We start from the raw sequence: 26,646 nt of genomic DNA on the forward strand, positions 1-26,646 counted from the left end.
CCCCCGTCTTCAAATCTGTGAAGCAGACAAGGATAGAGAGGTAGCATGAAGTGTGACTAAATCTTCAAAATTTTGCTTGGTAACTGTTCCATCTTGACACTACAATTTAGCAGGAGACATCATTTTTTTTCTTTTTTTACCACAGGCTCATCTTTATGTTTTTAGGGGAAACATGTAAATCTCTATGTAGAAGATTTTTAGGGCTACTGACCTTAACTATGCTGGAAATAAGGAAGAGAAATGTCACATTGTGGGAATAAGGAAGCTATTTTGCAGAACCTAGCAAGGGAGTGAATGAGTTTCATTCTCCCTTCCTCTTCTCATCTACCCAATTCTGAACTCATATGCTGTGTTAATTCCATTAGGACATAGTTAATTGTTGATGGGGTCACATACAAGTATCGAATTTGCTTCTCTAAAAATAAAACCTGATTATATTTGAGCCATTCAGCCCTGAACAACATATTTTCAAACTAAAGCAGAAGGAATGTACCAGATAAGTTACACTGTGAATTTATGGTGCTCATTTTAACTAATAAAATTTACCTGTCTAATACTAAGGTTGGATTAGGAAAGCCATAATTAATCTCTAATAGTATCAGAAAAGGGAAGCCCAGTATGATTAATAAATGTACACATAATCAAACACAAAATCCTGATTTTTTTCACTGATATTCCAAGGATCAAAGAAATACTTTAGGAAAGATGGTAAGAGGAGGCTAAGTGTTTGGGAAGATGGGAGTTAAATTATACTTCAATTCATTACATTTTTCCTGCAAAATAGCTTAATGTACATGCCAGGAATTAGTAAAAATTGAGCTACTATCTCATGAAGTGTTAATAGTTTATTTGCCACATCCTAGGTCTATGTAGCAAACAAAATGCTGGAGTTCTTAAGGTCTTTTATATTGTCATAGATATCTATGACAATAGATATGGTATTATGGTAAAGTCTTGGACTGGATTACTTCTTAAGTCTAAATACCCAATTAAACATGAGGCATTATTCTCAGTTACTTTCTTGAAAGATACCGTATAACTGTCCCATGAAATAAACCTAGATTTAGAGAGAAGGTAAATTTTTGAAGCTACATTGAAGACACTTCTTGGAGTGACCCAACATCAGTAGTCCAACTTGGACTTATTTTTTTTGTGCTTATATGAAATAGCAGTGTTGAAAAAAATAATTCTGAGGTCAGAAAGGGAACACAGGGTAATAGACATAGTCTTCACATGCATCAAATGTGTAAGCTTCTACCATGGAAAGAAACCATATTGGAATACCTGACCTTTGTGTCCAGCTTCATCCTACTCTACGAAATACAAGAAGATTGTGTGTGTGTGTGTATGTGTGTGTGTGTGTGTGAGTGCATGTGCGTGTGTGTGTTTAAAACAACAAACATGTATCAGATTGCTGGGGATAGCAGCCAGTGGCCACATCTGAAGCAGAGACTTTTTTGTGGCAGCTCCTAAAGCTTATAACCATGGAGTGAACCATAATTATATTGTTTAGAAACTCATGTCAGAGAAAAAGCTCTTTTGCCTTTACTTCCCCCATTAATGTTGGGCTGCTTAGAAATAGGCCACAGGAACATTTACTGAATCTCTGAAACTTTTCTATTATTTCAATGGCTGTAAAGTAGAATAGAGTAGTGAATGATTTAAGGAAGTAAAAAAGCAGGAGGATTCAAGTAAAAAGTTTAAAAAGTTGCCACTGTCCTTGACTCCATCATCTTTTTGGATTAGATTTCATAACTCATGAGGTCTTCTCCCTTGATGTCTGTTGCCAGAGAACTTTGGCTGGAGACAAAAATAATAAGGAAATATAGTTAAGCTCTAATAGGAAATAGATAACTAGATATCTAGAATCTCCATGTTTTTAGCTGCAGATGTTTCCATTTATTTATGGAATTAAAAGTGTTCTAAAACAATAAAAGTTCTGTGAGGTTTATTTCTTTAAAGATCATATTAAAAGTTTACAGAAACATCTGAGGCACAATCAGGATATGTCCACTGACAGCTTCAAATCTACTTACTTCCTTTCTGGCTTCAGTAGTAATGTACCTTATAGGCCAGGAGAGAATTTTACATTGAATACCACATAATGAGTGGAACTTTCTTAAAATAGTTTTTAAGAGTAAAATCTGAAATAGTATCTGTGGCTTCCATAGAAGAGCGCCTTCTACCCCTGAATATCTCACTTTTGACCTAATGCTCTTTTCTTTACTTGCTTGCATATACACCCTTTCTTCATTTCCATTTGTCAAATGTTGTCTATCTTTAAAGTGTGAAAGCGTTAGTTGCTCAGTTGTATCCGACTCTTTGTAACCCTGTGGACTGTAGCTCACCCTGAATATCTCACTTTTGACCTAATGCTCTTTTCTTTACTTGCTTGCATATATATCCTTTCTTCATTTCCATTTGTCAAATGTTGTCTATCTTTAAAGTGTGAAAGCGTTAGTTGCTCAGTTGTATCCGACTCTTTGTAACCCTGTGGACTGTAGCTCACCAGGCTTCTCTGCCCAAGGGATTCTCCAGGCAAGAATATTGGGGTGGGTAGCCATTCCCTTCTCCAGGGGATCTTCCTAACCCAGGGATAGAACACAGGTCTCCTTCATTGCACACAGATTCTTTACCATCTGAGCCACCAGAGAAGCCCCAATAGAAACACAGGAAAGGAAGCTAGACAGGTGGCTTGTGGCAGAGCCAGGATTTAAACCCAGGAAGCTCAACTGAACTCTTAACCATTGTGCTATTCTGTCTGTCCATCTCAAAGTTCATTACTTTTACACAATCCTTCATGCCTACTTCTTTTCACCTTTCTCTCTAGCAAAGGTCACTGATTCCTCCTAGGCACCCCTCTCCCTACAAATTTTTGGTGGTGCTTGTATGAAACTTAGTATTTAATTTTCATCATCATCTGGTATTAGTCTGATTCCTCTGCTAGATGTAAATTCTTTAAGTGAAATAAGTTTACTTGGTATAATGTCTTAGACATAGTAAATTCTCAATAAGTAGTATAACTCGAATCTTTTTCATTTTAAATAGGAAATTTTTTGAGAGTTTTCCATACTTCTTAAAGGACAGACTTATAAATAAAAGCATCTTTATATTCAAAATTAGAAAGACAATAAAAGTAAGCTATAAGCTCCCGTTGTTTCTTAAACTTGGGGATCTTTTACTCCAGATCCTCTTTAGAAAAATTTATCTTAAGCTCTATGTGTTCAAAAGATAACTCATGAATTATGATTTTTAAGATGGAAGAAAACTGGGAGAAAATAAAGAAATCAGGTATGAAACCAGAAAGTAAGAAATTATAATTTTATTCCTAAAGGGTGAATTTCAGTACTTAAAGATAACCAAAAAAAAAAAAAAAAAAACCCAAAGCTAAAACAACACATTTATTGTCTTCAAGGCTTGCTCTATAAGTGAAGAGGAAACAGAGTTAAAGAATGGCAGTCTTGTCTAGTGCCATGCTTATACAAAGCTATAGACAAATACACTTGCAATTTGGACTTTGGTTTATTCACAGTGAATGTTAGTCAATTTGATAAATATGTGTGCTTTAGGCAAGTAATCAAGCAAACTATGGGTTAAGTGATACAAATACAACTAATCACTGAATTAAAATATACTCAGGAAATACCTTAATTGCGTAAGAAAAATAGGATCAGATGTGATGATTGATTAGAAAAATAAAGAAGATATAGTTAAATAGAAGTAGAAAGGAAAGTGAGAAAAGCAAAATAAAAGTAGGATATTTGGAGTCAATTGCTCAAGCAAGAAAAGTATCACATACAAAGTATACTTCTTAACTGATAGGTTAACCAAAAGTCTGATATCAGCATCAGTTCAAAAAAAGTCAATTTGTAACCTGTTATGAAATCAACCCTGCCCATAGCTTTATAGGAAAGAATATTCTTTGTGTAATGAGTTAGAGAAATTAAAAAAGAGAAAGGCTCAAAGGAGGACAGTAGTAAATTGTTTATGTCCTAAATTGGGCATCATTAGCACTTTTATAGTTTGGTGGAAATTGCTATGTGAAAGCCAAATTTCTGTTTACAAAAAGAAAATGATACTATAGTAGAGAATGGATTGTACTATATAGACTTAAGACATGAGGGGCCATTTTGGTACCAGTAAGAGTACCATGGTGAAAAATAAAACAGCAGTGAGGATATACATTGAACACTTAACAGAATTTTGCCATTAATTTAAATATATTTTAGAAAGGGAAATTAAATATGGGACTGATAGAAGAATTGTATATAATTGTCCCACTCTACTACATCATGTACTATAAAATTAACACTTGAAGAAAATATTCAACACACACAAAAGGTAGACTGCTTAAGGTAAGGTCCTATTTATAGTTGTAAGGACTGGTGAACAAGACTATCTAAAATGAACACATAAAATGCTCTTTGGTTGGATAGACATTTAGTGAAATGTCATGAAAGGATTTTGTTTCCTTGAATAAGAGGAGCATCTGCCATTATATAGAATAGCTATAGAATTGTCATCCTTCATATTTTCTCAGTAGCCAAAGGTCAGAAATAAATATAGTAATACCTTGGTATATTAAGAGGCTCCCATATGTTTGTTTATTTCTTTGGGTACTTTTTAACCGCTGTGAAAAAGTTATTTTCATTTCCATGACTAGTTTTCTTCAAAGTAGGTTTTCAGGTCTTAATAGTTATAAAGAAATAAGATTTCTACATCCATTTCTTGTGCTCTTCTTCCTTTATATTAATGGTTAAGAAAGAATCCAGCCATGTTTTTAAAACTTGAATTCCTTTTGATATACTTATAGGTGAACTTGACTCTGAGACTGACTGATAGCCTGAGGCTCTGCAGCTCCTTAGACATCAGTTGCACGAGAGAAGGGAGATGATGTAAGAGATTAGTAGAGGGGTGCAGGTCAGCTCCCCATGGCTTTCCATCACGCCTGAATTGAGGATGAACAGAGGCTACAGCCATTGGATTCTTGCACATTGCTTTGTGCAAAATAAGTGTGTATTTTGCTTTTTCCTCTCGACCCTAAACAAGCAGGAATTCACAATATTACTGATAGTAGTTCTAATACAATGGCCATAAGGCCAAAACTCATGTGAGGCAAAGAGTGTACATGTAGACATGTATCCTTTCCGGAGGCTGCATGGTTTCTAATCAGGACTGATCTGGGTAGAAATTTAAACCTGCTGTAACCAAAAGACATCTTATTCACTGGCTTCATTTAAATGCATAAATGCTATTTGAGAGAAAAAAAAAGATATCCAAGTATACTAATACAAATTACTTGATTATAAATTATGTCGAGATGGCACATCTATCACTGATGAAAGCACTGCTCTATCAGTGGCCTGAGAATTACAAACAATAGAAAATTAATGTAAAAAATGAAAATGTACTCTTTACCTAACGTTGTAAACAGGTTTAAATCATTTTCCATTGACTGATGGAACTTTTATGTCTCTTTAGTAAAAGCTTTACACATAGTTGTATTGTAAACCTTACACACGTATAGGTCCTTCATAAATACTTGTTTAATAAAAAATTAGGTAGCTAAATTAAAGTTGTAAGCAGTTATGTAACATTAGAGAAAAGAGGGCTTTACTTCTAAATCTATGTGTCTATAATTTACACACACACACGCACACCTAATCATTTGGATATCCCATCACTGCCCAAAGCATCTTCCACTCCAGGAATCTACTTTCTTTTCTAATTACTATCCTTTAGACCCTTTCCTCAGGCCTTGACATTAGTATCATTTTAAAATTCTCTTCTTTTGCCCTTCACTTCCCATTTAATCAGTCACTAAATTCTAGTTCTCTCCCAACATCTCTTGAGTTGTCCTTTTTCTTCTCTTTATTTTCAGGAGATCACAGTGGGCCTGGAGAAAATAGCTCTCATCTCCTTTCTGAACCAATAGAAATAGGCCACCTTTCCTTTAGGCTGTTTTCAGAAAACAGACTTTTAAGCGTCTAAAATCATTGCTGTCACCCATCATTTCTTTATCTCATTTTCTTGGTTTAGGATACTTGCTTTTCTATCTCTAGACTAAAATCCCAGTTCATCCTCTAATTGTCAGCTCCTCTAGTAACACTTACTCTCCTTGGCCTCTCTTTCCTCCCCAACACCAAGATCACCATTAACTTCTGTCTCCCCGAAAGCAGAATGAACAGGGGTTTGGTTGGCATCTTGGCAGTCTCTGTGACCAAGTGAGTCAGTTCCTCATGCACCTACAGTGTCCCTCCTGCTCTGATTGCCCTGTGCTCTCTACATCAGGGGTCAGTGAGCTGGTCCTTTCTCATCTCCATGCCCTGATCCATGCTCTCTCTCCACTCTGGGATGCTCTTCTCTCTCACTTTAGAAAATGTAGATACATCACTCCCTTCCACATCCTCTGTTGTCCTATTACCCTGAAGTTTTTATATATCCTGTCTGTACTCACTTGTGTGTTGATCTGTAAGTGCTAAGTAGTGTTGCCTGTATAAGTTTTGTTGCTCCTAATTCCCAGAAAGACTTACAAACATCTTAAGGGAATAGAGAGCATTGCTTTAAGTACAGTGCAGAATTCTCCACATAGAACTTCTTCGGTAGACATTTGCTTTCTTCCTAATGAAGCATGTGACCACTGGATCTCAGTAAGACATCTGGATTCTCCAGACATGATTGAAAATAGCCATATGTTGCAAAAGGATGCACCACACATCTGTAACCCACTGGTGCAGGTCAAGAGCTTGAAAATGATTGAGGAGCAAGACTCTTACATTTAGTCAGGAGGCCTTGAATATGGTCTACCATGTGAAGAACATCAAAGGACCTATGTTTCCTAGCCAAGCAATAGTTCTCAGAGGCAGTGGGCCAGGTTCACCATTCGGTAGAGGAAGTTTGCCAAATGTTGTTATAATATTCAAATGGGTTTGTCCTTAAATGAGCACATCTGATGAGCATCCCCACCCAGGCTGCTCTCTGAAGATGTAAGTGGGCAGCAAAGCACAAGTGTGACTCAGTCAGCTGCCAGAGACTGACTGGCTCCAAAAACATCCACACCCACCACTTTACACTCTGCAGAATTTTACTCGAGTTGTGCCAGCCCCATGTTTGAGAATTATCAATGAACCAGTGAGGGAGAGAGGCCATCAAGATTTTTCCTTTTCTTATGGATCTCAAAAATTCTTCATTAGAAAACTTTAACTGACTCTCTGAAGGTCTCCTGGGGACAGCTATTATGTAAGAAAATCTCCTTCTGATTCTGTTTTAGCCCACCTAATAAAATCTGATGGCAGCACATGGATTGCTTCAGGGAACATAGTTTCAGGGTTAAAAAAGACCTAGAATTAAATTTTATATCTTGCTCCCAAAGAAGGGCTGTCTATCTGAGAGTATATATAAAGGTCTGTTTTGGCCATGAATTAAAGAAACGTTTTATGAAGATGGTTCAGATCAAAGATTTGAAGAGACCATTACTTTAACTAGAGGCTTGGATTATGTACTCTTAAGTAATGGGGTAGAACCCCTTCCTCCAGCCTGATAAAGAGAAGTAGACTATTGAGAAGCCTTTGGTGTCCCTGCAACGGGTTGTCGATGACAATCACACTTTACCAGCATCATAGCTAACCTCTACCTCACTGCAAGGTAGGCATTATTATCCCAATTTACAAGTGAGCAAAAGGTTTAAAGTGACCCAGCAGCTTGCACATAGTACATAAGTGACTGGTAAACAGCCTGATATCTCCGGTGCCAAAGCTGTTTCTCTCAGTCCCCACTCTGCTGCCTTCTAACTGGACAACACAATACACGTGAAAGCATTTTGCAAACTATAAGTGGTTCGCAAATGGTAGTTTATGTGGGAAACAGAAAGTCCTGAGATGGGCAATGTTCAGATTACCCCAAAAAGAGAATAAATGGATTTTATTCTAAACACTCTAAAGTTACTAGCAGCCCTCTTTGTTATATACGAAAGGCCATCTGGAAGCATCCGGTAACAATGAGGTTCCTGTTCCTTTTGACTAGCCTAGCCAGGTGCATAAATATCCAAAGCAATTTTCCCTCCTTTATATCCAGGGATTTTCATGGATTTTGCCATTCCAAGGAGAAAGAAGGAGTATGAGCAGAATTCTTGTATTTTATTTAACCTGTGTATCAACTTCATGAGCCACTTCATTTTAGTTTTCTGACAGGGTTTCTTCATGATAACTGCATGAAATAGGTAGTCATTCCTCTCAATATATTGATGGAATAAAAGAAGTTCCTAGAGATACTATCTTCCATGTTCTATTAATAAACACTAATTAAATACAGGCTGAATGAAAAAGTTTTCAACATAGCTGGGAGATACCCTACACATTTAAAAATCTAGTTTTTAAGAACACTTTTCATTTAATTTTTTGGTCTTAAGTAATGTGACTTATTTATAATAAGATAGATTTCTTCACCCAAATCACTGGGTTGTTTTGGTTTTGTTTTTTTTTTTTTTACTGATTTGTTTTCATTTATTTCAAAAATGGCTCTAGGTGGCAATTCTCAGCATTTTAGCAAGGAGATCATTTGTAGACAAACACTTAAATGATATAAATGATTATTTCAAATTCTTTAATCAAATAAAACTTAAATGATCATTGTTTTGAACTTCATTTACCTTATAATCAAAGCCACTAAACCTAACTATGACTAGTCTGCCTTCATGGTACTAGGTGATGGTGTTGTGTGCTATCTGTGAATGCTTTGTTTCACTGCCTCGTGTCAGACATAGTAGGTGCTCATTAAATTGTTGCTGAATGAATTAATGAAATACCTCCAATTTGTTTGTCATCTAGTTTTGTGAGGTTTCCTGGAGTAGGGAGGGAGGTGTTTAAATTAACAATATTTACTCATTTCCTGAGATTTTGCATGTTTACTCTCAAAGGTAAACTATGAAAATCTTTAAAGGAAAGGACTTCAAAAGTTTTTGAGTTAAACTATCATAGAAAGAAAAGTCTTGCCTTTCTCAGAAAATAGCCATTGCCTTCTTTATGACCATTGAAACTTTTAACTACTTTCTTAGGCTTAAAAGAGTTAACTGCAATATTATAAATATATGCTGATATTGCTAAAAAGCTTGGAGAATATAAGTCTTTGGGTTTTGATAGCTAGGGTCCTTGGCTGGAAACAGGCCACTTTCTAATAGAATTTATATTAGCTAAAGGTTTTATAGTCAGTTTATTAATTGGTAAGAAAATGAAGTACCAAGAAGATAGGTTAATTTGCTCCACATCACAGGAAGTCAGAGATGATACGTGATGCTGACATCATTGATCCAGCTACTCCCCTGTTTGAAATTTCATCTCTACCACTATTTTTACATAGGAAAAGCCAACAGGGTTCAGAAATTATTGGTTATTTCTGTTTTTCTGGGTATTACATGTGTGTGAAACTTTTTGGTTTCAGTAATTATCAATTGTGATTCATGGCTTCAGTATAAATCTCCCTACCTTTCATTTAAATCCACTTATTGCATTGTAGTACACCCAGGAGCAAATCCATTTGGCTGTGAATGTGCCAGGAACTGTGCAATAAATTATTAGTCTATTGAATAAAGCTATTGAAGAATCTGTATTTATACCTTTGGAAGGGAATTTGGCCATGTTACTCTGAGTGGGTTTGATTAACCTGAACCTTGCCTGTATACCCCACTGCCAGAAGAGAAAACAAGTAGGTAGAACACATGTATCTTTTCTGTACCTGTCTGCTAGACCTCGAACAAGATTACTGTTGACAGGGAAAAGCAAATTTCCTTTTCATTCCACAAAGTAATTTAGCTGCTTTTAGATGCAAAAGCCCTTCCTCCCAACCTTCTTTCTCCTTTCCTCACCCCCTCCCCCTTAATTCCTGTCTGGAATGGATTCCTCGCAAATGAGGATAATCCTGCCTTACTGTTTACTCACTTGGTTGCCTTCCTGGGCTCTGCACCGTCCACAACAGGCTTTTTTGCTGCTTTTATTTATTCCTGCCAGAATGCACTTAGGAGTTTTTATGATTGTTTTGGTTGAGGTGGCACTTTAGCTTTAAGTCCTTATATTTATGATTTATAACTTTCTCTCTAAATTGCATGTTGGACTAGAATTTCTCAAGCATATTCTTTCTTTAGACACAACTGTTTCATAACATTTGAAGAAAATATTGAGCATGGCACCTCAATATCCAGGAATTCATTTCACTCATCTGCCTTCAGAATTATCTGATGTACCTGATGCATCATGTATTGAACACATCTGGATGCTCAGTAATAAGCCACAGACATATACATACCTATCCTAAGGGAACTATTAGGAAAAAAGAAAAAAAATATATATATATATATAAAACACCACTATATACCTTTTAATAGAATAAATCTAAATGATAATTTTGTGTTTCAGAAATACATATGGACAACCAAATGATGGTTAAGTTATGGTTATTCATTCTGTAATGGTAGTAGTTGAAATGGTACTATAAATTCCAAGAGAGCTTTATAAAACCTGTGTGACGTACATCACTTCATTTAATCTTCACGATAACCTTACAAAGTGGGTATAATTACTCCAATAATAAGACTCAGAGAGGTTAAATAATTTGCTCAAAGTCACCTTGGCTAGTAAGTAGCATTAAAAGGACTTGAATCCATATCGAACCATCCCCAGAGTCTTAGTTTGTCTATTAAATATACCCATAAACTTGAATATTCTGATATACTCCCTTAAGTCGTAGTTTCACATGAATACCTTCTGTCAGATGTTGAAAGAACAGACCCATATGTACTATCCCAGCCCACAGGTTGATTGTTTTTACATAAATTGTCTTTTCTTCTCTAGGGGATGGCTAGAAGTGATGGTTAAAGGATTTATAGGGGAAATGGACAAATTCCTAAAGAAGAACATGGTAATCACTCAAATGGGGCATTGTAACTTAAAACTAATTGCATTTTCCCAATACTTTTGATTATATAAACCTCTAAGCAGACATCTATGAGTTGAATTCAAGCCTATTGTACTTTATATTCTTTCTTAGGAACTCTGTCACAGACACATTTAAATGAAATATATATTGCAGAAAATCATATGAGGAATGTTGCAGAACTAACAATATAGTGGCACTAGAAACCTTAATTTTAAATTTCATGATTTTTGTGCAATTAGAAGCTCAACCTTAACACTGCATTAACTTAGCATTTTTTGCATTTAATTATAAATATTGGGTTAAAGCTATGGAAGTTAATATTTTAAGCCTCCATTAATGGTTGTAATCGATTTTTGTATTATTTTTTGCCATAATAACCAAAAGAGCACTTAACCTGGACAAGAATAAATCTGGGATTCTAGAGATTAATATTAAATCTGCTAATGTATTGTCCTACCATTCCCTGGAAGACTGGGTTATCTGATGCTACATGCAAGAGTTTACAGGTGACAAGAATCTGTAGAAAATAACCTAGGTTTCAGTAATTTCCCTTTGAACTGTCAGAGTAACATTGTTTTTCCAGTTTCACAGTGGGATGTATTTTAAGCAAATGGAGGATGGGGATTCAAAGATGAAAGGAATCGACATAAAAACTAAAGGAATTGCTTAATTTGTAAAATTAACCCTGTGTCATGATTCTTCATTAGGGATATTGCTACACTGATTCAGTACCAAGCACAGGGGGCAAATGGGACAGAAAGGGCACTAACTATATTGAAGATGGCACTAGAAATTTGGAGGGCTCTTAATAATTAGGCACTTAAGCTCACCTAGAGAAGTGATTAGTGTTTAGAAGTGAAGACATGGCTACAGGAACACAGATAAATTATAAGGGAACAAAATGTCCAGTTTGCCGCAGTTCTTTTAAACAATTATAGCCTGCACAAGGGATGTGGAAATACTATATTCATGCTGCTTGCACAGCCCCCACAGTCTGTCTGGTCCTAGTAAGTTTGACTGTGGTGGTAGAGATGTAACCTGAGCATGAAGATCCCTGGACTGTTTTTGTTTCACATCTCTATCACTGACTCACTGATACTCTCAGAGTAACCTACTCACTCTTGGTTTTTCCATTCTCCTATTTGTGACATGGATGAAATGCCTTCCTCTGAGACAATACTAACCTTTATATTATTTTTTTTTTAATTCATGAATTGAAAACAGTTTACAACTAAGAGAAGGTGAATATTTACAGCAAAGTCACGTGCCAAACACACGGTAGGATCTCACCTGGGGCTAGCAATACAAACATAGATGGAATATTGTCCTCAAGTAGTTCACAGTCTAGTGAGGGCTGTGAAGAACTGGAAGGGTGGATACAACCTAGGAAAGAGATCAGATAAAATAGGGTAAGTATATCAGTGCCATGACAAGAAGGACATGATGGTTGGATAATTAAAAAGCAATAATAAGTATGCAGTGGGAAATAAATGTTAATGACAATAATAATGTGATGTAGTGGAAAGAGGGCTTCCCAGGTGCTGCTAGTGGTAAAGAAACTACCTATCAGTACAGGAGATGTAAGAGACATGGATTCCATCCCTGAGTTGGGAAGATCTCCTGGAGGAGGGCATGGCAACCCACTCCAGTATTCTTGCCTAGAGAATCCCATGGACAGAGGAGCCTGGTGGGCTACAGTCCATAGTGTCACAAAGGGTCAGACATGACTGAAGCGACTTAGCACATACGCAGGCATGCGTGCATGTAGTGGAAAGAACCCTGGAATAGGAGTTAGTTCTGGTCTTGCTGCCAACCATGTGTGATCCAGAGTAATATTAATACTCTCCGTTTCCGTGTTTCTTTATCTCAGAAATGGCTGTGATATCTGATTGCTTATAACAAAACATATTGAGCATTAAATAAGAACTGTGTATATGGCAACACCTTGAAAACTTCATAGTGCTGTGCAGATATCTAGCATTATAACTTATTATATCACCAAAAGAGGTGGAGAATCAACATAATTAAATGGGTGACTCAAACCAAAACTCATTTCACCAAAAATGCCAAATAACTAAAACAGAATTAAACTTTGGTGCTTAAGTTGTATGAATAATGCCTCTGACTAAAATTTTGTTGTATGAAGTTGATATGTTCTGGCCACAGACTAGCAATATAATTGTGACTTTCCAAAATTATAATTTTCTGAAGCTAGGAGAAAGAAACTTAAAATTGGAAAAAGCCTGGACACTTACACATTAAAAATGACAGGATGAAAAGAAGGAAGATTGTACTTTTTCCAAATGTCAAAATTTAAAATGCTAATAAAATCCAATAAACAGGATATTTACCATGGCTACAACAGCTAGCAAAGGTTAGCATGGACAAGGACTGGAAACCATTGAAGGTGCTGAGGGACAGCAGTCAATGAGAATGCCAACCCTGGATGAGTTTTAATCTCACTGGCATGTGCTCAAGTCAAGAGCTGCTTCTTTCATAGACTGTACTGAATCATAACCATTATTTATAAGAGTTTTTTAATGCACATATGATTTCATTACAGTGCTTTTTATTTTTCATAACAGAAGTTACTTTTGACTCAAAGTGAGAAAACTGTTCTTATGTGATTTAACTCCAGCAGTTTGAGTAGGATGACAGAGTGCTCAGACACAAACAGGACCTGTCTCTACACATCTTAGACAGAGAGAAGAATATTCAAACATGTGTATCTTGCACTTAATTTAAACTGCGTGGTTGGTTACCTATCTCTTTGGCAATTCAGAATAAAGTTTTATTACTGTGAAATAGAATAGGGTAGGGATTTATGTCACACAAAAATGAATTTCCATGGATGGGAACACACATGAAATAATTTAGGTAAGCAGTATGTCAAATGAAAATTTAAGATGTTAGAGCTGGTGGTGTAAAGGGGGGAAGCAAAGAGGAGGTTTGTGTAATAGATGATAAATATATCACGAGGGAAAGAAAAAGAACCACAGTTGCTATAGGAAGTTATTATTAATGTTGAAGAATTGTAGAAAACATTGAAGAATGAATTTTAAGATCAAGAAATCAAAGTAACTGATTAGATGAGGGAGGAGTCTCATTTGAATGTCAGTGGAAAATAGAACACTTAAAATCAATGCAAACCCTTAGAATTATACCCAAAAGAAGAAGTGAAATTGTTAGTTGCTAGGTCATATCCGACTCTTTGCGACCCCCATGAACTGTAGCTCACCAGGCTCTTTTGTCCATGGGATTCCCCAGGCAGGAATACTGAAATGGGTTGCCATGCCCTCCTCCAGGGTATCTTCCTGACCCAGGGATCAAACCTGGGTCTCCTGCATTGCAGGCGGTATCTTTACAGTCCAAGCCACCAGGGAAGCCCTCACGATTATACCCAGGAAGGGTGAAAACCACAGCCCTAGAGTTTCTGAAGGTTTGGGCTTTAGGGACATTTTTTAAACTCTTCTTTTCCAGAGGTTATAGAAGGAAGAGCAGTGAGCACAGCTCCTGTCACCTCTGAAAAAATCTTTTCTTTCCATTCAATTTTGTTTCAAAGCAGTCCCAATTGAAGAAATGGAATGTGAGAATGTTCACTCTCAGAACAGTTCTCGTGATGCTCTGCCAGTTCACAGGGTAATTCAGGTATGATGGAAGGGTATGAAAATCTTTTTGTCATTCTATTCTTCTTTCCTCTTTTATATGTTTGTGTGAAGAAATTCATAGTGGTAGGTCTCAACATCTGCCTCTGCTTCTCTAGTCCTCAAACAGGCTAAAAATCTCAAAATGACTGTAAAGGCACTTTAAGACTTAGAATTTAATTAGCTAATTTAGATCAGGGACAGAGAAGAGTAAGGAGAGTTTCATGTGTCTAACTCAGTGTCATCTACCAAGAGAGAGAGCAGAGAAGAAGGGAGAGGTTTGCCAGGAAAGGACAAGTCATGCTTTTGCTTTGGGACTTGCCATATTCAAGTTTGCTACAAGATGTTTAGATTGTCTGAAAGTGTCCAAGAGACCATAGACAATACAGGTCTGAAGCTGTAGAGAAAGTGAGTGCTGGGCCAGATATATTCAGGAGTTATTTGTGAGGAAGTGGTCAGTGAAACCATAAGACTGAGTGAGATGACTCAAGAACAAGCTGTGAGGGAAAAACCCAGAGCAGAATACTAGGAAATTCTAATAATTAAAGAGTGGATAAGAAAGAGAGCCAAAGAAAAGATGAAAGAGGACAGTCAGAGACAGAGAATGAGAAAATCCGGCCAGTATTGAGGAAACCAAGGGTGAAGTGTTTCAGGGAGGGGCTGTGGTGAGACCAACTAAAAATAGAACAGAAAATGTCTAAGGAATTTGGCTCAAAAGAGGTCAATACTAACCCTGAAAGTAAGGTACCAAAAGCACAGTGATTTATCTGAGGTAATAGTTTATAGCTATAATTTCATAAAGGCTAGTAGAAGACTCATGTAATGATGATCCAGACAATTTTTAATCCTTTAGTTCTCACATTTCTCAATTCATCTCTTCACTTATCTCCTGCTTTTGTATTTTTTAATTTTTCAAAATATTTAATTTGCACTTAATTTTGGGAGCATGGTTATTAGGAAAGCTATATGTAAAATATATTAAAAGGCTACATGAGACAAATAAAATGTCTTGGAGGGAGAGCAAATCTCTGGTTTAGAGAGCTTCTTAATGAAGATAATATTAGTTTCTATACTATTTACTTAAACCTCCATGTCTCAGAGGCCTAATGCAAAATTTTATCTGTTGCTCATATAAAGATTGGTCAGGGATCCAGGTTGGCCAAAGCTTTGTCATCTTCAGCACATAGCTTACAAGGTCACCTTCAGATGACATCCAGCCAGAAGACTGCTGATGAAAGAAAGCAATAATTGCAAAGGAACTTTTATGGGCAAGCTCTGGAGCAGGGCATGTCACTTCTGCTGACATCCTACTGGCCAGAATGTGGTCACAAGGCTGTGGCTGTCTGCAGGGAGGGCTGGGAAACAGAGTTTGGCTCCGTGTCCAAGAGGAAAAGTAAAGGGTTTGGGGAATAATCAACCAGGGACTGCCAAGAAGGGCCTCTGGGGCAGGACTTAGATTTATGGACCATGGGGGAGTCCGTGGAAGAGTAATGCAGAATGGAGAAAGAAATAATCAATTCCGGCTTCCCTTCTGTGAGTCAGATCCACTATGCTGGTTGAGACGTGTTTGCTTTCAGTACCAAGTCCTTAACAGCATTGTTCTCTCATCTGAGAAAATTCATCTATTTCTGAGAAAAAAAATATCTGGGATATATGGTAATTCACTTCTCTGGATATTGAATGTTAAAGCAGAGAAGGATCCCAGACTTCCCCCTTAAAGCCTCAGAGGTGAGAAAGAGGAGCCCAGAGGGAGGGCATACCCTCTGGCTCTCACCCTGTGAAACACCCTCAAAATCAGGGTAGAGCCCAGGCTTCAGCTTCCATTCCAGTACTTTTTCTGTGAGGGAGGCACAAGCTTTAGCATTTTTGGTGGGAGGAGAAGAGGAGGTTAAATTCCATTCACCACAATTATGTAGAAATAACCATGGAACTTCATCATAAATTGTTTCTGTCATCGTATTTTAAATTCTACTGCCAAACGAAAGGAAGTCAGCTAGTGCTGATGTAAAATCTCTTCTTGCTAATCAGAATAGTCCGTATTTATTTCTTATGGAAAGAAAAAAAGCTTGTTTCTTATTCTGCAGACCAGTGTATATGTCCTCTTCTTCTCATGTCTCATGTAGACATTTAACTGTCCAAAGATACAGAGCAAGGGTAGATGAAATCAACATGTTTACTACTATTCCTTTACCTAAATTTTACAAGAAAGAGAGAACAAAAGGTGAGTGATGAGAGAGTTGTATGGCAATAATTGAGTTTATGTTGCTTTCATTGTTACAGAATTTTAATTGGCAAGGATGCTTAAATGTATATCAAAATGCATGTCACAGCTTTTGTACAAACATAAATTTGACTTTAGAACATATTTTCTCAAGTGAGAAAGATGAATTATCTCAGAGCTTGTGATTCTTTACTTTTAAGAATCATAAGGTCAGTTCTTTAATTAAAAGGTAAAGAAAAGTGCTCAATGTCCATGTAGTCTAATCACTTATGTCAGGATAATCTAGTAACCAAAAAAGAAAAAAATCCTGAAGAGAGAGATGCAATCTACCTTCAGAATGACTGGCTTAAGAATGACTTCTTTCGTAGCCTCATAAGATCTACTCTTACAAGTCTTCCATCTTAGTCCAGGAAAATGGAAACAACACTGGGTACAACAAAGAACTTTTCTAAATTTACTCATTACTCATATATGTTTCAATCATGGGGATTACTTGTTTTTCCTATTAAATAATGTCTTTCATTCTCTTTTCCAAAACAATTTACATGGATATAAGGTCAGCCTCTAGTATAGAAAATATATAAAGATATAGATAGACATATAGAGAGACATATAAAATTCTAAATTGGAATTACTGGTAAATACGTTTTGCTAAGTGATACAGAGTACAGTTTTATATATATATATATATCTCCCCAGCCTGTTTGACAGTCTTTTCTCTGTGTTCTTATAGAGGCAGATTAAACAACTACATTTTATATCCCCTGAGATTATGGCAAGGTAGTGCCAGGACCATGAGATAAATGAAATACAACTGAACATTTATAAAAACCAGGTCTGAGAAAGTCTGTTAATAGAAGTCTAAAAATCTAGCTGTATCTGGATTGTATGTAGACAATGCTCTACACACCTAGATATCAAAGGGCTTCCTTCTCACTGCAGCCCTGTGAAATCACATGGATATTGCCTTGTCCACCCAATGTTTTGGTGAACAACAGAGGCTTATTGATAAACCAATGCTTGAGAACCAGAATTATTCTACTTCCCTATGAATTGTCCTCCTCTGAGGTTCCACTCAGATTTTTGGACCTGCCATCTAGTGGCCACTGCAGTGACAAGGCAATGGTAACATTTTTGTCTTCATCTGAAAACTGGAGTTTGAATGTGGCTCATCTGTGGATAAATATGGAGACACTCCACCCATGACCACAGTCCCCTCCTCTGTTAGACATACAGCCGTTTTCATAGAGCAGCTTCAATCAGAACATTTGTTATACTCACAGGAAAAGCAGATTTTTCATACAAAATGATACACACTACCCACCTGGATTTTGAAAAAAAAAAAAAGAAAGAAAGAAGAAAAAGAAAGTCTTCCGTTACTGAGAAGAGGTCTGGAGTGGCGGAGAGAAAGGCAGGGGAGGAGGGAACTGGAGAGCAGGCGTGCGTTCTGTCAAGTAGTTCTGCTTGTGAGACTAATTCTTACAAACTGTGCACCCAGCAGAGTAAACCTCTTATTTGCTGCTTTCGCTCTGATCCCCCACATAGCTGTAATGTTCTAGTTGTTTTTCCCTGTCCTAAAAGCCACATAGTCATTTGATATGATACACAATGTTGGCAAAGGAACCATTTACAAATGACTTAAGTAGGTAATTATGTATTAGAATATGGGCCTAGAAGTCTATGTTACTGTAGCAAAACCTAGTAAGAGGTTAGTTTTGTTTCAGTGTTTCTATTATAATCCCTGGTTATTAGTTTTCCTTTTTCCAGGGACTTATGCATGGAATTTAAAAAAGCACAATGGGCTATTATTATTATTTATTATTTGTCAAGAAATATGAATATACAGAGCAAAGGCCAGTTTGTGAACTATATGCCAGACAATCCCCAGCCCCAAAGACCTCACAATACAACTCTTAAACAGGTCTTGAAAAATGCAAGACAGAATGAAAGCAGATGGATGAATGATACTTATTCAATATCTTAAATATAGAACTCAGTGGTACAGGTGCATCTTCAGATGTTATTTGAAAGAAGAGACAGAATATCTTGGCATTGTGTCACTTATTCATAAATATTATAAATTTTATATTATTTGAGAAACTATTCTAAATATACAGGGTGGATTGAAAGAAGGTGTGAAAAACAATTCCTTTAAATGAGACAAAGGGCAAATCGAGTGAGAAGCAGGGACTGAACACAGAGAAACTAGAGAAGAACCAGGCCAAGGATGGAGCCAAAGAAAAATAAATCCCAAGGGGATACATAAAGTGTGATGAAAAAGAACTGCAAGGATTTCTTTTTAAAGAAAGAATCAAATCAACCAAGAAGGAAGATGATCTTGGCAGCTGTGTCCTGAGCATACTAAAATTGCCAAGAAACTCCAGCAACAATAATGGCAAAGACAATGATTTAGTTATGAAAATTACAATGCAAGGGTGGAGAACTCTGCTTCGGATAGGAGGGCATGGTACTGAAGACAATACTGGTACAGCAGAAAGAATACTAAGATTTAGCAAAAAGCACAATGAAAAGTGGAAAAGGAGTCAGGTTTGTCAGATTGTTGAGGATAATAGAAGTCAATGAAACTATTCCATGAAGCTGTGGTATTTTTTGGAGCATTCATTACCTGTCCTATGTTATGTTAACTATTATGGAGTATACCATAGATGTAAGTCAGGATCCCTGAGCCAAAAATAAACCTATATTCAAACTGAAAAGAGAAGATGAACACTCCTTAAACAATTACAAAATATAAGGCAGCTGATGTTATTAAGCATAGCAGGTTTTTTGAGAAGGGAGCTATCAGCAGGTCTCAGAGTAATCATGCAAAAGCCATCCAGGAGAAGAGACCCAAGCTGAGCCTTGAAGAATTGGTGTGTGGGGGACTGACATTAAAAACAGGGGAGAAATATGATGAAATCACCAGGATAGAAATTAACAAAATGTTCAGGGGGAGCAGTATAATGCCCTTAACTGGGGGAAATGGATGGTTTGAGCAGGAGAGGAAGTAGAAAGAGGTAGTAAGTAAAGAAATGCCAGTGTGAGAAACTGAGAAAGCTAGGATTCATCAGCATGTAACAGGGGGCCATTCATTAATTCATTCTAGGGTTATTTATTGAGGAGGACATTATGTTTCAAACACAAAACAGTCAAGGCTTTTCCCCTTCCAGAGCTTACATTCTCATGATGGAAAATAGAATCTCCCTGCAACAAAAAGCAAACAAACTGAACTAGATTATTTCTGACGGTGCTTAGTACCATAAAGAACATTAAACTGAGTTATAGAGAAGAGTGACTGGCAAGAGTAGTGATGGCCCAAAATGGGGAGAAAGAAGAGTAAATATTTGAAAGTGGAAATTCTTCAGGCTTAGGAATAATTTAAATAGAAAGAACAAAGGGAAGTCATGGGTTACTTACAGCTAGCTAGTCTGGGAAATTAAAAGTTTGCTAATGCCAGTCATATAAGCTGTGAAGATAGTAAGTGAGAGAGGGGGAAAGCTGAGGAGGGGTAGAAAAGTTTTCTGTCCCCTACCTCTTCTCAGTGCAGTGATCCACTACATCTCTGGCTGCCACCTCCAGTTTCTTGACGATTTTAGCCACTGGCTCACTAACGCTCTTGTCATTTCTACCGCATCACCATACAAGGTCATTTCAGTGTCTAAATACATGATCTTTCTGATACTTTGCCTCTCAATCCCTTAATTCTCTCGTGATCTGTCCTCTACCCTACCATAGCTACTCACTCACATGGTTATACTTTTGACCTTTTATTTACTAATAATTACAAATTTTCCATAATCTCAATTTCAAGCATCCCACTCTCCAACCAACCACCTAATATTCTCTTAACCCAATCCCACTGTCCCCTCTGTTACAGCAATCCCTGAAGCCTCTTAGTGCCTCCAATACATTGATTCTACCCCGAGGCCCTCATATTACCCCTTCCTTGTATAACTAGATTCCATGGACAACGATTCTACTCATGTCTTTGTATACATCCTTAATCTCCTTGATCCTCTCTTGCTTCATTGTCCTCAACTGGCAAGTCTCAACTACACTGATCATTTGCAACTCCCCATCTATTCCAGGCCTACATGCTAGCTGAATGTGGCTGGAGAAAAACACACAGGTCACCTGACTCTCCCTTTAAACTCTAATTGCTCAGAGAGGCTCTTAGTGCTGCCCTGCACACTTCCCTATCCATTCCCTTCCCTATGTTGCTATAAGAATATTTCTCATCTTTCCCTCTCTCAAACTTCCAACACTTCCTTCCCCATCCTTACTCTCAACTTATGACCTTCCTTCCTACTCCACTGAGAAAATAGAAGCACTCAAAAATGAACTTGCACATTCACTCCCCATCACACCTACCCTCCCATCTGCATCCGTGCCCACATACCCTGGTTTCTCTCTGTAACTGTGAATGAACTCTGCCGGCTCCTGTTCAACCTACCCTTCTGTGTGTTAGACCCCGCCCCCTTTCACGCATTCATCTACACTGCTCTTGTAAAAGCTCCCCCCTTTCTCTTCCTTGATCAGTTTTCCCTATCTACCAAATCTTTCCTACAAGCACACAAAATGCTCTCCCCCTAAAAAATACTCTCTTCTGACACACACCATAGCTACTATCCTATTTCTTTGATTCCCATTTCAGCAAAACTTCTCAAGAAATGTCATGATACTCACTATGAGCACTCTCCAGTTCTATTCTCCAGTTCTCTCTTGAGCCCTCTCTGATTACCTTTTCACCCACCAATGTGGTAAACAGTTCACACTAAGATTATAAGTGACCTCCATGGTTCTAACTCCATCAACCAATTCACAGTCTTCCCTGACCTCTTAGCATTGTTTGCACAGCTCGTTATTCTTTCTCCATCAAAACTCATTCTTCCCTTAGTTTTCAGTCCTCCAAGCTCATCTGATTTTTTTCCTACATCACAGGCCATTTCTTCTCACTCTTCTTGACTGATACATTTTCATTTCCCAACATGTAAACACTGGAGGGTCACACGGCTCAGTCCTTGAACCTCTTTTTTAATCTCTGTTCACTTCCTTAATATTCATACCCAAGCTCACACCTTAAGCTTGTATCTCTAGTCCAGGCCTTTACCCTGGGCTAGAATATGTGACTTCTAGGCTCACATATTCAACTGCTTGCTCAAAATCTCCACTGGAAGTCTAATGGAGCACCACAAACGTAAAATACTCAAATGGAATTCTTTTATTTTTACCTAACAAATAGGCATTCTTTCCCAGCCCAGTAAATAGCATCTCCATCCTTAAGGTTGTTCAAGTCAAAAATTTGTTTCTCTCACAGTCTTTTATTTATCTCACAAATCTAACCTACCAACAAATTCTGCAAATCTACTTTCAAAATACATCCAAAATCTTATCACTTTCTCATCCGGACCACCACTACTATCCTAACTCGAGCTATTATCATCTCTTACATGGATTACTGCAGTAGCCTCCTATCTTTACCTTTTCTGTTTCTGGACTTGGCCACAAACAGTTTGTTCTCAAAATAGTAGCCAGAGTGATACTTTGTAATGCATGTAATGTAAGTCAGACCACATGTCTCCTCTGCTCAAAAGTCTCTAATGGCTCCTCATCCATCCGGGTGGGGTGGGGGAAGCCTATACAATAGTCCACAAGGCCTGAACAATCAGTTTCCTCTGTTAATTTGTGTCCTTATTTAGCAGTTGAGCCCTCTCTCATACCTCCAAAGTTTCATTGACCTCCTTGCTTCCCTCACCCACCATACATGTTTTACTTCAGAGCCGTTGCACTTACTTTTCTCGTCACTTGCAATGATTTTCCCAGATAAGTGTTGTTTGCTCACTATCTTCAGGTCTTTACTCAATTTTCACTTCTAAGGAAAGCTTTTCATAGCAACCATATTTAAAATCGTACCCCTTTCCTTTGCTTCATTTTTCATCATAGAAGTCATTCCCTTCAGATGAATGCTTTATTTACATATTTATTTCCCCTTGTCATAGAATATAAGCCCATAATTGCAGGAAGTTGTATGTTGGAGGGGTAGTTTTGGTCTGTTTTGTACTCTAAGAAATTTCCAGTGTCTATAACAGTGCCTGGTATATAAAGGGTGTTCCACAAATATTTGCTGGATGAATTGAAGAAAAAAAAGTGAGTCCTTCTTTCTCTGCATTGCAGGCATTTTTATTAGATGCAAAACTTAATATTGTAGCGTGGCCCGCATGATTCTCCCTGGCAAAATTTTCAAGTTCTTCAAAATTAATTTTGAGAGTAAGAGCACTTTGTGCAGGTTTATCCAGAATATTAGGTGGGCTACTATTTCTGTTTAGTACCCAAAGCAGCAACATCTAAAGCATTTGTTATTTTTTTCATTCGGTAAATGCTTGTCAGGGAATACGGCTGTTCTGGACATGGGTAGTGACAGGTGCAGACTCAGAAGCAGAAGGGAACATAGTACAGTGTTCTGTTACCATATTACAAATGACAGGTAATGGAGGCCTAAGCTAAAGTGGTGGAGTGGGAACAAGACACCTAGAAATGTGAGAAACATCAAAAGTAAAAGGTCACCAGAGTCAAGGAACCTGGTTGATGGAGAAAACAAAATACTGTCTACCTTTATTAGGCTACAAAGTGGAAAGTTTATTATAAAAGAATTAGGTAAGAGTAGAACTCCTGGGAAGCTCAGCTGGTAAAGAATCTACCTGCAATGCAGGAGACTCACGTTTGATTCCTAGGTTGGGAAGTTCCCCTGGAGAAGAGAATGGCAATCCATTCCAGTATTCTTGCCTGGAGAATCCCCGTGGACAGAGGAGCATGGTGGGCTACAGTCCATAGAATTGCAAAGAATCGGACATGACTGAGCAAGCAGCAGAGAACTTGAACACAGAAGACAGGGGTTGTAAAATTCCCTTTGTAAGATGTTGCCTTAAAACTCCTCATCGTCATAGTCACTCTAAGAATATTCAGTGTGTTCATTGGTGACACCCTAAAGAATCATTCTGGAAGGTGCTCCTAGATTAGATCCTAACTCTTCCAACCCCCTGAATAGTTGAAATAGTTAGAGGTCCCAAATTTTCTACCAAGTAACCTCATCCTTCCTGAAAGCATTTTTCTATTTTTGTAGAGGAATTATTAGACTAATAAATAGGATAATATATGTGTATATAGATAGGTACACACATACACACACGATAGTTTAAAACCCAATTAACTGTAAATATTGCTTTCCATGCACAAAAGCCTTCTTTGATTATTAAAAGAAATTACATTAGAATTACAAATCTGGTGATTATTTGAGGGGTGATGATTCCCAGGTATGAGACTTGGACATATGGGTGAATATTGATGCTATTTGCTCACATAGGGAGCATAAGAAGGAGGGAAACTATAAAGGAAAAGGTGATTGAACTTTAGACATGTTGTGCTATCCAGCTGGAATTGTCCAATAAGTCATTTGATATAGAGGGCTAGAGGTCAGGAGGGAACTAATGGCTCAAAATTGTAGATAGACTTGAGAACTAATGGCTCAAGATATAGATTTCAGAGATTATTAATATATTGATGATAATTAAAATTTGGAGACAAGGATTTCCAGTGGCCTGTGGCTATATTGTTGTTCAGTCGCTCAGTCATCTCCAACTCTTTGCAACCCCATGGACAGCAGCATGCCAGTCTTCCCTCTTCTTCACCATCTCCTGGAGCATGCTCAAACTCATGTCCATTGAGTCAGTGATGCCATCCAACCATCTTGTCTTCTGCCATCCCTTTCTCCTCCTGCCTTCAATCTTTCCCAGCATCAGGGTCTTTTCCAGTGAGTCAGCTCTTTGCATCAGGTGGCCAAAATATTAGAGCTTCTGCTTTGTCATCAGTCTTTCCAATGACTATTCAGGATTGATTTCCTTTAGGATTGACTGGTTTGATCTCCTTGCAGTCCAGGGGACTCGCAAGAGTCTTCTACAACACCACATTTCAAAAGCATCAATTCTTCAGCACTCAGCTTTCTTTATGGTCCAGCTCTCACATCCATATATGACTACTGGAAAATCCATAGCTTTGACTATATGGACCTTTGTTGGCAAAGTAATGTCTCTGCTTTTAATATGCTGTCTGGGTTTGTTATAGCTTTTTTTCCAAGGACCAAGCATCTTTTAATTTCATGGCTGCAGTCACCATCTGCAGTGATTTTGGAGTCCAAGAAAATAAAGTCTGTCACTGTTTCCACTGGCTATATTAGGCTAAAGTATATGTAATAAAACATTACTAGACATAGACCTGGACATCACAAAACTTATGACCACTTAACCTGACATTTCCCTAGACTGGTTTTCTCCTAAGTTCATTCTCACTCATCCCCTGCACTGACCCACATCCTGTCTCCAGCCTTCTTTCCTATTTGAAAATATCTACAGTTCAACACTTGGACCCTTTACATGGCATCATGCCTTGATTTCTGTAAAAATTCTATACCTCAAAATGTATACAGAGAAATAGTATGTACATGAAAACACACTGTCAATACACTTTAAGCTCTCATTATTTTATGAAACTATGGAATGAGCCAGCTTCCATTGTGGGCAGTGTTCTCTAATTTACGTATTTGCTAAGAGTTTTTGTCAGATTTTCTTTGACTGGCGTTCATTATATTCATCTGCTATAATGTCAAACCATTGGGAGGTTTATGGAGACCCTTGTTAAAAATGAGAGGGGACTCATCTTTATTCTTTTCCTTTCCACTTTCAGGGCAGGAAACATAGGCACTCAGAATTTAAGTTACTCCTTGCCAGCCTTTCCATAAATCAGCCATCCTCAGGAATGTAACTTCTGATTTTATTGTTCTCTTAGATTCCTTTTTCCTTCCTTTGCCTTGAATCACTTAAAAATATTTTCTTGCCATGTCATTTTTGTTACCTCAAGACCTTGGTAGGTTCATTTGTTTACTTTTTTTGTTTGAGAATATTTTATATCAGTTCTTTCTCCTCATACTTGAAATTTTCCTGACTGACGCAGCCTTGGGGGAAAAAGTTTATGTTGGCTTTGTAATAGTAGTTGCAATCTCTATTGTCCCGAATTTCTAGAATCTGTGATGATTAGGGACTTCTCTTTGCTGTGCCACTTAATTGGGAGCCTCACTTTCCCATGTCTTCTCTTTATCTCTCCAAAAAGCTTCTGCAAAATATGCCTTCCTCACCAATCATAATGCTGCACTGTTAGTGTATGCAGTCTCTATGGTAACTGGGACCCATGCCACAATACCAAGATTCCTGGAGCAACCACCATCATGGGGAAATCGGCACATGCACTCTTCTGGCACCATGGAAGTTTCCCAACTGAAACCGAAACAAGCACTACTATTTTAATACACAAGGCAAGGAACAGAGTAAACGAAATGCTATCAATCCAGTCTCTCTATACTGTATTATTGGGGTTTGGTGGATTCTTGAAGCTGATATTATTTATTATAAAGCTAGACTGGTGTGCAGGTCCTGATCAGACACAGAAAAACTGGTTGAATTAGGGGAGGACATTTGTTTTTCTTACAGACACATTAATAGACTCTAAACAAGCTAATTTTATTTAAATTAGGTTATATTCTTTGGTAAGCTCAGGGAAATTACCAATACACAGTAAAAATTGCTCCCCACCATTGTAAAGACAGACCTTTTTCAGCTGGTTTCCCCAGCAATTGCATATTGATCCAGTGGGGCCAAAAGGCCCAGTGGGGCAGTTCTATTGGACCATGAAGGGAATGAGGATGAAGCAAGGAGGTTCTTTAGGTTGGTGCCTCCAGGACTCAATTTCTCCCAAATATATGGAGTCTCATATTCCCAAATACAGCCCAATATTAAAAAAGGGCCTAAG

The 26,646-nt window shown here is 37.6% G+C and overlaps 1 protein-coding gene and 1 long non-coding RNA gene across 49 annotated transcripts in view; one reads left to right on the forward strand and one right to left on the reverse strand.

Moving 5' to 3' along the window:
• ZBTB20 (zinc finger and BTB domain containing 20) overlaps positions 1–26,646 on the forward strand; it is an 825,041-nt gene that overhangs the window by 602,634 nt on the left and 195,761 nt on the right. The window lies entirely within an intron of this gene.
• On the reverse strand, positions 120–25,957 carry LOC145538980 (uncharacterized). Its single transcript, XR_014077432.1, has 3 exons — positions 22,585–25,957; positions 12,217–12,309; positions 120–1,800 (listed from the first exon to the last, which is right to left on the reverse strand). It is a non-coding gene; the product is annotated as an uncharacterized LOC145538980 (long non-coding RNA).

The sequence above is a fragment of the Giraffa tippelskirchi genome, chromosome 2 (genome assembly GCF_054371585.1).
Source record: "Giraffa tippelskirchi isolate mGirTip1 chromosome 2, T2T-mGirTip1v1.2.pri, whole genome shotgun sequence".
NCBI lineage: Eukaryota > Metazoa > Chordata > Mammalia > Artiodactyla > Giraffidae > Giraffa > Giraffa tippelskirchi.